Below are 12265 nucleotides of genomic sequence, written 5' to 3' on the forward strand. Positions count from 1 at the left end.
ACGTTAACAGAAACTTAAAATGAAAGATTAAGTTAACTCTTATTGCAAACTAAACCAAAGACAGTGTAATGTTCAGAAAGTGTTTGTATAAAATGGGATAAATATAAAATATTTTTTTCTGAAAAAACGAATGAGAGAAAAAGTTTTTTGTGATGTTTTAAGATTATTAATTCAATAATTCCGTTTTATTTACTGCAAACATGATATATACAAGAGATACCCATTCTAATAAAGGCCCAATAACTGATTTTAAAAATTTAGTAATATGCATAAAAACTAATAAAATATTGGTTAAAATGAAATAAATTATTGTATTTTATGCACTTTGAATCAATAAATTTTTTGATGAATTTAGAATTTTAAATTTTTATACAGACCCTATTATCTGTGAGTTATATTTAATAAAACATTCTTGAGATACTAACATTTGAAATAAAAAATGTCCCACTCTTTTCTAATAAAACTAATAAACTTATGAAAATTTGAATATCACTCTTTTATAAAAACGAGCGATTTGTGACCACTACGATTGCTTCAAAATGAAAAGAACTAGATAGGTAAAATTTGTTACCTAAAGGGTCGATCAGTATAAAATTGTAACCAAATCCATCGAAGAGTTGACCATCTGTCATTTAAAAAAATGCTGTCTACATGTGTGAAATCTATAATTTCTCATGCATGTAGAACTGAAAAAACGCATCTACTTAAATAAAATAAATTTGGTATGTATCTTGTGACTACAGTTGTACTTTTGTATCAAATTTTGATTTTAATCAAAAAAGTTTTTAAAAGAAGAACATTTAAAATACATATTCGGTCTTCTGGAGCATATGTGTTAATGCATGGCAGCGATGAAACGCAGAAAAAATGGTCAAAAATAGCTCTTCACAATTATTATTCGCTAACGGCATACAGAAGCACCGGCTTTCTTTACTTTCTTTAATTAAATTTATAATTTCATATGCGAGACTTTGAAAATGAGAATCTGAGCTTTCATGGCTTTCACTACGTTGCCCAAATTTTATGGGGGAGAAAGGGATAAAATTTTTATGAGAGAGTATATAGGAGAGCTTTGGGAAGACCGCTCCCGTTGCTTGAAATCAGATTCTCAAAGATTTTCTATTTTGCAGCAATTAATTTATTTATTAAATTCTCGATTTTTTAAAAATTTTCTTCGAATTTTCCCAGACAAAAAAGAACATGAATATATGAAAAAATATATTTATACGCTTTTTACTGTTCATTCAATATGCAGTACATGCCAAAAAAACTAGTAGAAATCCTTAAAAAAATATTTCGGTTAATAAATAAATATAACTGGTTTTAGATCAGCTGAACATTTCTGATTATGCATCCTGAAATTTTGCTTCATACTCAAAATTAAAAAAATAAAAAATTCGACATTTCTTAGCTAATATTATCTGTTTACATTAAAGTTTATCTGTTTAAAATGATACTTTTTTCCCGAAACATAAAGCAAGTGTTAAATTAACTAATTAACTTTTTTAACTTTCAAATAAAAACATAAAAAATAGAATAAAACATAAAAAAGAAAGAAAACCAAATTTAATTTCTGCTAGATATTTTGTTGGAATTTGTCAGGATACCTTTGTGCGTGTTTTTATGCTGTTACGTCGTTTTAATAAAACTTTCAAATCAATTCTGAAGCTTAATTAGTTTTAAAGAAATGCATTTAAAAATACACACGACGTCAGTTTTGAAAGAAAAAAAATTAAAATAATAAATTTTCTCTAGAGAATTTTCAAAGAACAGGGGACAAATAATAAAAACCTTTATCCAAGACACAAATTAAAGCAAAAGAAAATTTTGATAATAAATCAATTTGTTCAAAAAGCACATAAAAGCACTGCATTCAATGCGTAGGTGCTCACTTTCGCAGACATCATTTCATCAGCAACCCAATTTCTATCATATTTTCACTGCTTCTTTTGAGTCATTTTTAGAAAGCTTTTAGTTGAAAGGATTCACTGAGTTGAAAGTTCATGAATTTAATTTGAACTGTTGTGCGATAAAGTGCAGCAAGAGTAGTCTAAAATAAGATGCAATTCAGAACGAATTGCGTCGTCTATTTCACAAACTTCAGAATTCTTTTCGAGAAATGATTGCTTCTTTTCATCCACCTACGTTCCCTTCAATCTTCTAATAAATTTTTTTATTTGTTTCAAAGAAAGGTGTGGGAGGTTTTGTGTTCTTTGACTTAAAGAAATGGTCATCATATTCTTCGAGTGACGTTATTGTAAATCTTCGGAATTCGAAGCTCGGTCATTTTTTATACAGAAGTATTGGATAATGAGACTTTGACGTTTATTCATGAATTAAGTACATTGATTGACAGATATTATTAAATGAATAAAAATTCATATCTTTAAATAAGGTGGACAATGTATAATGTATATTTTCAGGAATTAGACTTTTTTTGTACATTTTTAGAACATGGAGAGTTTTGCTTTTAGCGTAGTATAATGAAACAAGTATACGATTGGGACTTTCGTCTTTAATCGATTGTCTCCAAAAGCTGACAATTTGATAGAAAGATCATATAATAAACTTTATGCACTTCATTTGAGTTGAGTTTGAATCTAGAGAGAAAAACTCAGTGAAGAGACTTTGTGAAAATACTCTTAGAGTTTAATTCAGTTGACTTATTTCTGACTCCTCTCGTTTGCGTGAGTTTGCTTTAATAACTTCCATCGCAGAATATCAAATATTCTGGAACAAACGTTGGAATTCAAGTCCTAATGAGGCTGTCGTCAAGATTCTCGAATATTCTGGTTCCTACATTTTTATCGCCAAGGCCAGATGGCATTGATACGCCATCCATTCATCTATCGTTATTGTATCTTAAAATTATATTTCTTATTAGGAGACTTATTGAGTAGGAAATCAATTTTACAAATTCATAACAATACCTACTGTATTAATGTATTGATATATAAAAAGCAGTACTGTTTAATTCCTCTGATTTCATTTCGAATTGCGTAAGTTTAGGTGAGGTTCTGTGAGAGTTTGTGAATGAGGAAATTGTTCTCTACATTTGTGCGAATTTGTGATTTTAATCTATTAACACTCGAATGTTACTAATATCACTAATCGTTGATGATATTCGAAAATATTAAATCAAATACTGATAATAGTAAACTAATTTTAATGTTTTTAGAATTTAATTACACCTTAATCGGTTAAGTCCAATTAATTTTTGATCCCAAGCTGAAAGCGCTATCTGGTAGTGAATTTGTAAAAATTTGATTTTTCAAATTTCACAATGTTGGTGAAAATGAATTATGGATTGTATTAAAAACTATGTCAGTCATAAAAAAGGTTTTTAAAAACACGCTTTTTTTTAATGTATTGAAAAAAAAAAATAAGCTTTTCTTATTTAAAAAATAGATATTTGAATAAAATCTTAAAAGCTAAGGGGCTGAAGTTAAAAAAAAATTTAATGCATTTTTGTTAGTATACTAATGAAAATTTTTTAAATAAGCAATAGGGAAGGATCAAAACAAAATTTTAAAAATGAGAAGTGTTAAATATATTTTTGAATAAATAAATATCACAAGAAGAAAACACTCTTTAAAAGCCGAAAATTATTTTTAATATGTGATTAAAATTTCAATTTATTGATAGAATTTGTATCCACGTTTCACAATTTCCATACTTCATTTTAATCTCCATATTTTGAGAGAATATTTATCTTTTGCTAAAAGCTTCTTAAAAATTTTAACTTTTCAATATTTTCTAGTCATAATGCTCTAATGAAAGTTAGGAATGCAATGACAAGAAAGATAATGTGATATGAAAAAGTTTGGATAGATTTAATTTTTCATTTTTCTTATAGGTTGTTTATCAATGTTGAATGAAAATAAAATACTTTTGAAACTTGCCAAATGAATAATTGGAGAGAAAACAAGCGATCATCGACATCTTCATCGCCGTGTGACCGAAGAATGAGTGGAAAACTAATAGGTTAGTAAAAACTTTTATCCTGAAATAAATATTTATATAATACAGAATTTAACATTTGTTGAGGGACGAGACTCTTTATATCTTCATTATGAGGTAGATGAAAATAAGACGAGTTTCAGGAACAATTATTTCATTATTTTCTAAGTTCCACATTTCGCAAGACAAAACAAACACGAACACGTAAATACACAACACTAACTTAGAATACAATATAATAATGACATTCAAGAAGGAATATAGAAATATACCTTGATGTTAATAAGGTAAAACCATCTGTTGTCTCAAAAGAGAAGGTAGTAGATTTATGTAACCGCTACACTTTTAATTTATTAAGCCACATTAAGTCCCAATAATGTAGTGATAAATTCAAATTCGATACACCCAATAGATAAAAACGTAGTCATATTAATCCTAAGACCTTAGTGAATCAAATAATATATTAACCTAGGAAACAATTTTCCGCACTTTAACGGATAGGCCTGACCTTTAGATACATTGATAATCTATACATTACCTGATTTCTGCACTTAAACCATGACATAGACATTATTTATTTTTTAAATATTATTTATATAATAAAACAAATTAAATTAAATTTGTATGCTAGACCTTTCTCTCTAGATTATTTGAAAAAAATTATCGTAAATCCGATCTTTTAGTACACGAACTTATATAATATGTACAGCATATATAAATGTTTTTATTCATATTGGTGATTTAAATTATATTTAAATCTTCCCAGTTAATGTATCTGAACTTAAAAACCACATATTAAATTAAATAACAATGTAATATTCTATTTATTTATTTTTCACTATATTCGAAGTATTCTTGTTTCAAGAAACAATTTCTTTTTATAAAAAAAAATGACATTTAATGATTATGCTGTATCTTAAATCCATTACAAAACAATCCAGAAATAATGAAAAACAACAAATATTTTCAAAAGAAAAGTTTTGCTCTCACGCCATCAGATAAAAATCTGAATCGAGAAATTTTATTAGTTTTCGCCTCCCAAATCGAAACAGTTGTTATTGTATGCGGTTACAGTTATTGATTTTGGAAACACAGTGATTGATTTTTCTTTCCGGAGGCAGAAGTTCCCGCCCTCTGCTTCTGAAACAACAAACAAAATATATTATTCTTCTTTCCTGGTATGATCGATTTTAGGAAGGTGTCTCTCGACAGCGGCCCATCATAATTTTTGTTGGACAGTAGAAAATAACTGTCTTAGTTTGAAATTAGATTGTAATTTTTGGAAAATCAGAGCAGAGTTTGATAAATTTATAATATTGTTTCTAAAATATGCAATTATATCTTTAATTTCATAATATTTGCTTTAATTTTTCATTTTCACTTTAGAAATGTCTGAGGAACTTCTACTGAAATAACAATTAAATTTCTGTTAAGAGTGAATAGAGAAAAAGCAAATAATGCTTCATAAAGCTTATAAATTTTAATTATTTTGCTAAAATGAACAGTTTACTTAAAAAAGTGTTTTAAATTTGAAAACACTTTACTATTTATCGAATATAGGGATCAGTTCCCTAACGAAGGACCAACCAAACAGCCATGTTATCCTGAAAATTTAAAACCCAAGATCGGAAATTTTTCTTCAAATTTCACAATACTTTCTGGTTTAGAACAATGCTTCTACATTTTTAAATTCATAAACTAATTATTTGTATAATATATTAAGTTAAATGAAAAGCTGCTATAAGTTTACATTAACAATAATAACTATCATCGTTAATATCACTTAATGAAGTAAAAGAAATACAGATGTGATGCAAGTAAACTACGAATTAACCAAGTTCTACAACAAAATAAAATTGAAATAATTATTTGAGTAAAATATCTTGATTTTAAAAAATCGCAATCACGAATTTTTCAAACAATCTGAATGGAGTTATAAATCTGTATGGCGCTTGGAAAAATTATTTTATCTTTTTAGTTCGTTTTAAAAATGTGGTATATTAATCATTTTTATTTTAATAATTATTTTTAATGAAAGAAAAATTAAATGTGAAATTTTGTTATAGATTTTAAACTAACTTCCCAATAAGCTACACTCGATGATAAAATTTAATCGAACAAGCAAGAGAACGAGTTAATATTACTTTGTCATCCATACTGAACTATGTTTAAAGTTTTAAAGTCTTTAGATAGGATTTTACAAATTATTAGATTAATTTAAAATCGGTTGCTAAATTTGTACAAAACAGAAAAAAGCAGATTGACAAGTAAGTAAGTAAATAAATGTATATTAAGAAGGTTGTAAAAACGCTCTTTTATTACTGCAGTAAAAGAAAGAAAAAAAAATTTTAAATCAAAACTACTGCCGCATAGATAATTCTTATCAGCATTTTTCTTAGCTTAACAGGATCGAGCAGTTAATCTACTTTGAATCCCAATCACAGTGAGGGGCAATAGAATAAATGGTATTTTAATTTATAGTATTTTTTATTAGATGTCTTTGCCGACCAGCTGTTCACCCGGAATTTTAGAAATGTTTAATTGCAATTTAATTAAATTGGTCAAAATTTCTTCAATAAAGTATTTTTAAGAAGCAAATTATAATAAATTGAAACCGTGTTATTTTAATAACCTTACACTTGTTTATCTCAATATCCTTGTTCCTTTTATTGTTCTCACGTATATCCATCATTACTCCAACAAGACCCGACATAATAGTGATTTTAAAAATACATCTATGGTATACTGTATTTTTTAATTGCACATAACAAAAACTTTATTTTTTAACTTACGGCAATGGAAGAAAATTATGCGATTAAATATTTGATGAAACGATAAACTTGGATTAAATTTCAATACAAAAACGGAATATGTAATTGTAAAAAAAGTATTAAAAATTGTAAAAATTCAAGAAAAATTTCATGGCATTTTTAAACTAAAAATCAAATTAGAGTTAAAAAAACTGGTAATTAAGCTAAAATAATATAAAATATAAGTTTTTAAATTATAAAATAGTGAACAGCTATTCTTTCAATAATATTTTCGAAAACTATTACAGGAAATAATTAAGATCAAATTACGTAAAATATTTAATTGAAACTTGTAGCAACATTAAACAATGCTATCTAACTGGTTGTCAAAAACAGCTAGTATTTTATAATTCAAAGTTATGAATGTTACGAAATTTTAAAATAATTTTTTTACAAAACTGATTGCCAGATGATATAATGCACAAGTAATCAAAATTTAATTGAAATCAATAAATTAAAAATAGTTAAAAAGTTCTAAAATACTAGGATAGTATTTTGTCACCGGAAACGTAACGCACACCTGCACAAAATTTTAGAATTCTATTTTATAACTAAAATAGCAAACTGGTTTAAAATTTATTTTTCCAAACATAAAAACTCAAGGGAAATAAAAGCTTACATAAAAATACAAATTAGGAAAGTTTCCTTTCAGAATGATTTCCCCCTTAAATGCGTACGTAAGATATTTTTTAATCCAAAATATGTTGTCTCGAAATTCTTGTCATAAACATTTCTCATCTCAGCTAAATCAATTATCGCAAATTCTTAACGCAATTATTATCATTATGGTTTCAGCGAAGACAATTTAGAGCGTTTAACTTGTCATTTTCTTTTAAATTGGCGTTAGCTAATTTTGTGACTTATTAGATGGATCTTTATTGATACAAATCGTCACTTTATAGTAGTTGGATGTAGTTTAGATTTCTTTTCTATAAATTTTGTCAAATTTTTAAAATTATTATATATATATATATATATATATATATATATAATAAAGAGAGAGAAATAAACACAAGAATAAAAAGTGGTCCATTAAAAACCAGTTTCTATTGCCATCTATGTTGAATGAAAATACTATACATGATTTTATTTCATTTTCTTTTGTACCAGAATGTTACTACTTATTTTCGAGGAAAGGTTTTATCTGAAGTTTGAGTTATTGCATTTAATCATATTAACTTAATAAAAGATTTAACTTAATAAAGAAGAATTAACTTAATAAAAATATTAAATACATTTATTTTTGAACAATTTATATCGGCTACACTTTTAACAGAATTTAAAGATGATTTGTACCTTTAATCTGAACCATCATAGCATGATATGTTTTGGTCTTTATTAGTTTTTCTTTATTTTATTTTCAGTATTCACTCAAAATTAATTATACGACAATTGAAACGCACACTAAAAATGCATTTAATATAGTCGCAATGTGCTTGAGTATGAATCTTGTTACTAAAAACAACAACAACAAAAAATGTGTTATTATAAAACATACTTCATAGTAGAGAAAATAGTTTTTGTGCAATAGTATGCTCTCAATGTTAGAATAAATTTTAAATATTGATTAACTAAATATTAAATTAAAATTTTTGAAAACTTTGTTAGTGAGCATCTATTGCATAGAAATCAACCGTGTGCCAAATTTGGTGGTTTCTTGAGTAAACAACTTTCCTCTTAGTGCACTTCGAATGATTTTTTCATGATGTAAGTAGCAATTTTCGGAAAGTATGGGTTATCTATCAACGTTAACAAAAACACAACCTGTTACACTGATAAAATTTGGTATAAGAACTTAATGTCATAATTGTAGATATACATCAAATTTTAAACTAAATCCATTGGTTTGAAGTTCCTTTGTATACCCGTGTGCATGTCAATACGACAGTTGAAAAACACTGTACGATAAGTAATTGAATTTTGTGTATGATTTTGTTGTTATAACTGGAGGTCTGCATGGAATTTTGGCCAAATCTATTCTACATGGTGTCCATAAATGAATATCCAAGATTTGCAGGGCTATTAAAAAACAAAATAAAGAACCAAATTCTTAGGCATTGAAAATAATAATAATAGTTGAAAGTTTAAACTGAATACAATCGTAAGTGTTCAACGCGAATCCCTCCAGAATTACGAAAGTTATTGAAATGACACAATACTCATAGTATATATATATGTGTACCTGCTCATAGTGTAATCTGCTTTTGTGCTTTTTTCAGTAAGTTTGATGAAAAGCTCTGAAAGGAGAAAAGGAAGATGCGTTTATTCATTTAGTTTGATTATTTTTTTCTGGGGGGAGGGGATACATGAAACAGCAGGTGTTTGTTCCATCCTATCAACTGATGTTAAAGAATTTAAGACAATCATATCTCCAATCTATAAAAGTGTCGCGCCAGACATGCAGAAAAAAACTTTGTTATGAATTATCATACCGCCTCAATATCGTACATATTTCTGTAGGGGCTCATGTTAAACAGTTACATCTATGTTAAATTTCAACTTTCAGCTTTGTTTGATTTCCGATGAAAAACAAGGTGTACTTTGTTTTATTTTCTTTTACTGGACTTGCAAATATATTCATTCATTAATAAATGTCCTGTATTTTCTGTTTTTGCGTATGTAAAAGCGATAACTCAACGAATCGCATGCTGAATTTTAATACATTATTTACAGGCAGAACTGAGTATTGATCCCTTCGTTTTTGTGCATATGCACAACACTGAAATATTCAGTATTAAATAAATGCATGCATTTTATTATTTGAAGTTTACGCCAAAATAGCGAATAAAAGTCAAATTTTCAGCAATCATTCATAGATTAAAGATATTTTACCAAAATACTTTATCAGTTCTTTTCAGTGCACAACGAAATTAAACACAAGAAACGCTCCATTCATTATATATCGAAGGACAACGACTAGTTTATTTCAGTTTCTATATAAGTTATTAAACATTTATTAATAAAAAAAGTCAGAATGAATATACATGGATAAAAATATACAGAAGGATTTATAAAAGAATAACATTGAAATGATCAAATTTCCAAAAAAATATTTCGCAATGATTTATTAATACATATATATAAATTTATAAATAAATGTGATTGCAATCGTATCATACTCATCTCAGATCACTTCCAAACATCAAGATACTTTTTGTTGCTGATAAGGATTTAGTTAGTGTAACATGTCATTGAGCTGATATTTATTGTGTGGTAACAAAGAAAATGTTCATTTGGTCCTAGGATAAAGTTTTTGGGTCTGGTCCAACTTAAATGCTTTTAATTTTGATGATAAATAGTTTTTCATTTCCGATCTTTTTTATGTCGATGACGGCTTCGCTTTTAACGCTTCATTTCGAAAGATAAATTGCATAGGCGGGAAATATTGGAATTACGATTAAAGGATGTTAACTCTGTGTTTTTATTTTCTTTAATGCATTTAGAAACTAAAAATATTTGTAACAAAGATAGGCAGTTAGTTAAAATTTTCCAATATTATAAACGAATTTTTCTTCCTTTTAAGAATATGCTTTGCAGAATTCATAAATTAAATGAAATTTAATTATTATAGGACGAAAAAAATGAATGTTGACATCGATTTAAGTATGATTATATTATTGGAAGAAATGATTAATGTAAGATAGCGATAAAACATTGAAAATGCCTTTTTCAGAATTACAAAATTTTATTCCAGAAATATCAAAATGAATTTAATGAATTTTAATCATTCATTAATCAAATATCAATAAATAATCAAAAACATTTTCAATTTCAAATAAAAAGCCCATTTGATTAAAAATATTGAAAAGATAGTGTTGCAGGAAAAGATTTTAAAATTTGGTTTGTTTAATTTTTAATATTATGTCTTCCAAAAAAATCTTGTTTCCAAAGATGATGTTTCGTTAATTGTTTTTGAAAACACATGAATTCTGATTTTAAGTTGTTAAATCAGCGACATTTAACTCCTTACGTAGCCAATTTCTGTTATCAATTAACTTTTTATACTCAACTTATGCCACTTTACTTTAATTTTAGCTTGTCAGCACATATAAATTACTGAACATAGTTTTTTCTGTTAGGAAGTGAATTGTAAGCAAAAGCATGCAACTAGATTTAATTAGGGCTTAATGGAAGAAATTTTTGTGTTTTCTAGTACAATAAGACTCTGTTGAAATTCCATTCTTCTTAGTCAATTAATTTAGCCATAATTGCTTAATTCATCAAAACATCATTAAGGATCGTGAAAGAGAGTGGGTGTTAAATTATAATGTCTAAGCGTTGTTTGGAAAATCGGGAAGAATTTTTCTAATGTTTTACGTAAGTTTTCTAAAGTTTTTGATTTTATTAATGTGTTTCTAAAATTTTTGCAACATTTTTAACATTTTAAGATACAATAAATTAGATATAAATAATATATATATATATATATATAACTTTTATCAAGAATTTTAATTAGAACTAAAAATCACTGGCAAAGTTTGCCACAGATATCTTAATGTCTCTTACAAAAATTACCTGTTCATATACGAACAGTGATAATACTAAAAAAAGTATTGAATTCCTCACTAATTTTTAAACAGTTCCCTTTTCACATTGCGTTAAAAGTCACGATTACTAGTTTGACTTTGAGATCAACCTACCGTCCAGAAATCGAAGTAATCGTAGAAGTAAGCGGGTTCTCGCTTATGAGGGTGCGTATTTTATTTATTTATTTTATTTTTATTATTTGTTTTAATAATTTAGTTTTTATACTCATGTTAATACCCGCCGCAGCTGGCCATTCAAATACACTAGTTTGCATTTTTTTTCAAAATATGCTTCTTTATCTGAGGATGTATTCTTTAATTTCCGTTTCTTTTAAGATTAAATCTTCGTTTTATAAAAATAAGGCTTCAAAATTAAATACTTTCTCAGAAATGAAATTGGCAGCAGAATTTAGACCACTATAATCCAAGATGAACTGTAGTACATATAAATTTTTTAAATGAAATTGTGCTTTTAAAATTATAGCTATCAAGTTGGAATTAGGCTTAGAAAGATATTCATCAACTGAAAAATCTTTGATTAAAGATTTGAAAACAAAGTCTTTGATTTTATACTGTTTAATAAGTTTTATATTATTTTAAAATAGATTAAACCAAATACAAATATTATGAGTTAAATTAAAATTTACGTTAAATTAAAAAAAAAAGTTGGCATTTATATTCTTCCAAGTGCACATCTTGCAGACAATCCAATTCACCTTTAGAAAAAACTAAAACTATTTATTTGTTACCTTAATTATTTTTTGCTGATCCTACGAATTCTTTAATTTTGTTCCCATTTGATAAAAAGTTCAATTCGAATTTTTCATTGTATCGATAATCAATATCGATGTAAATCAATAATCAATATCGATGTAAATCGGTAATCAATATCGATGTTCAAGTTTCAATCAGAAACAAATAAAAAAGTCAATTGTTTATTATAGTATTTTATCCTCTCAACAGAATTTA

General features: G+C 26.6%; 1 protein-coding gene across 1 annotated transcript in view; it reads left to right on the forward strand.

Annotated features, from left to right (window-relative positions):
* The window catches only part of LOC129962380 (uncharacterized), a 128752-nt gene that overhangs the window by 45518 nt on the left and 70969 nt on the right, over nucleotides 1–12265 (forward strand). The window contains exon 2 of the mRNA XM_056076134.1: nucleotides 3857–3984. The gene's annotated coding sequence lies outside the window, so the exon portion shown is untranslated. The remainder of the gene's footprint in view (nucleotides 1–3856; nucleotides 3985–12265) is intronic.

This window comes from Argiope bruennichi, chromosome 2, assembly GCF_947563725.1.
Source record: "Argiope bruennichi chromosome 2, qqArgBrue1.1, whole genome shotgun sequence".
Lineage (NCBI taxonomy): Eukaryota > Metazoa > Arthropoda > Arachnida > Araneae > Araneidae > Argiope > Argiope bruennichi.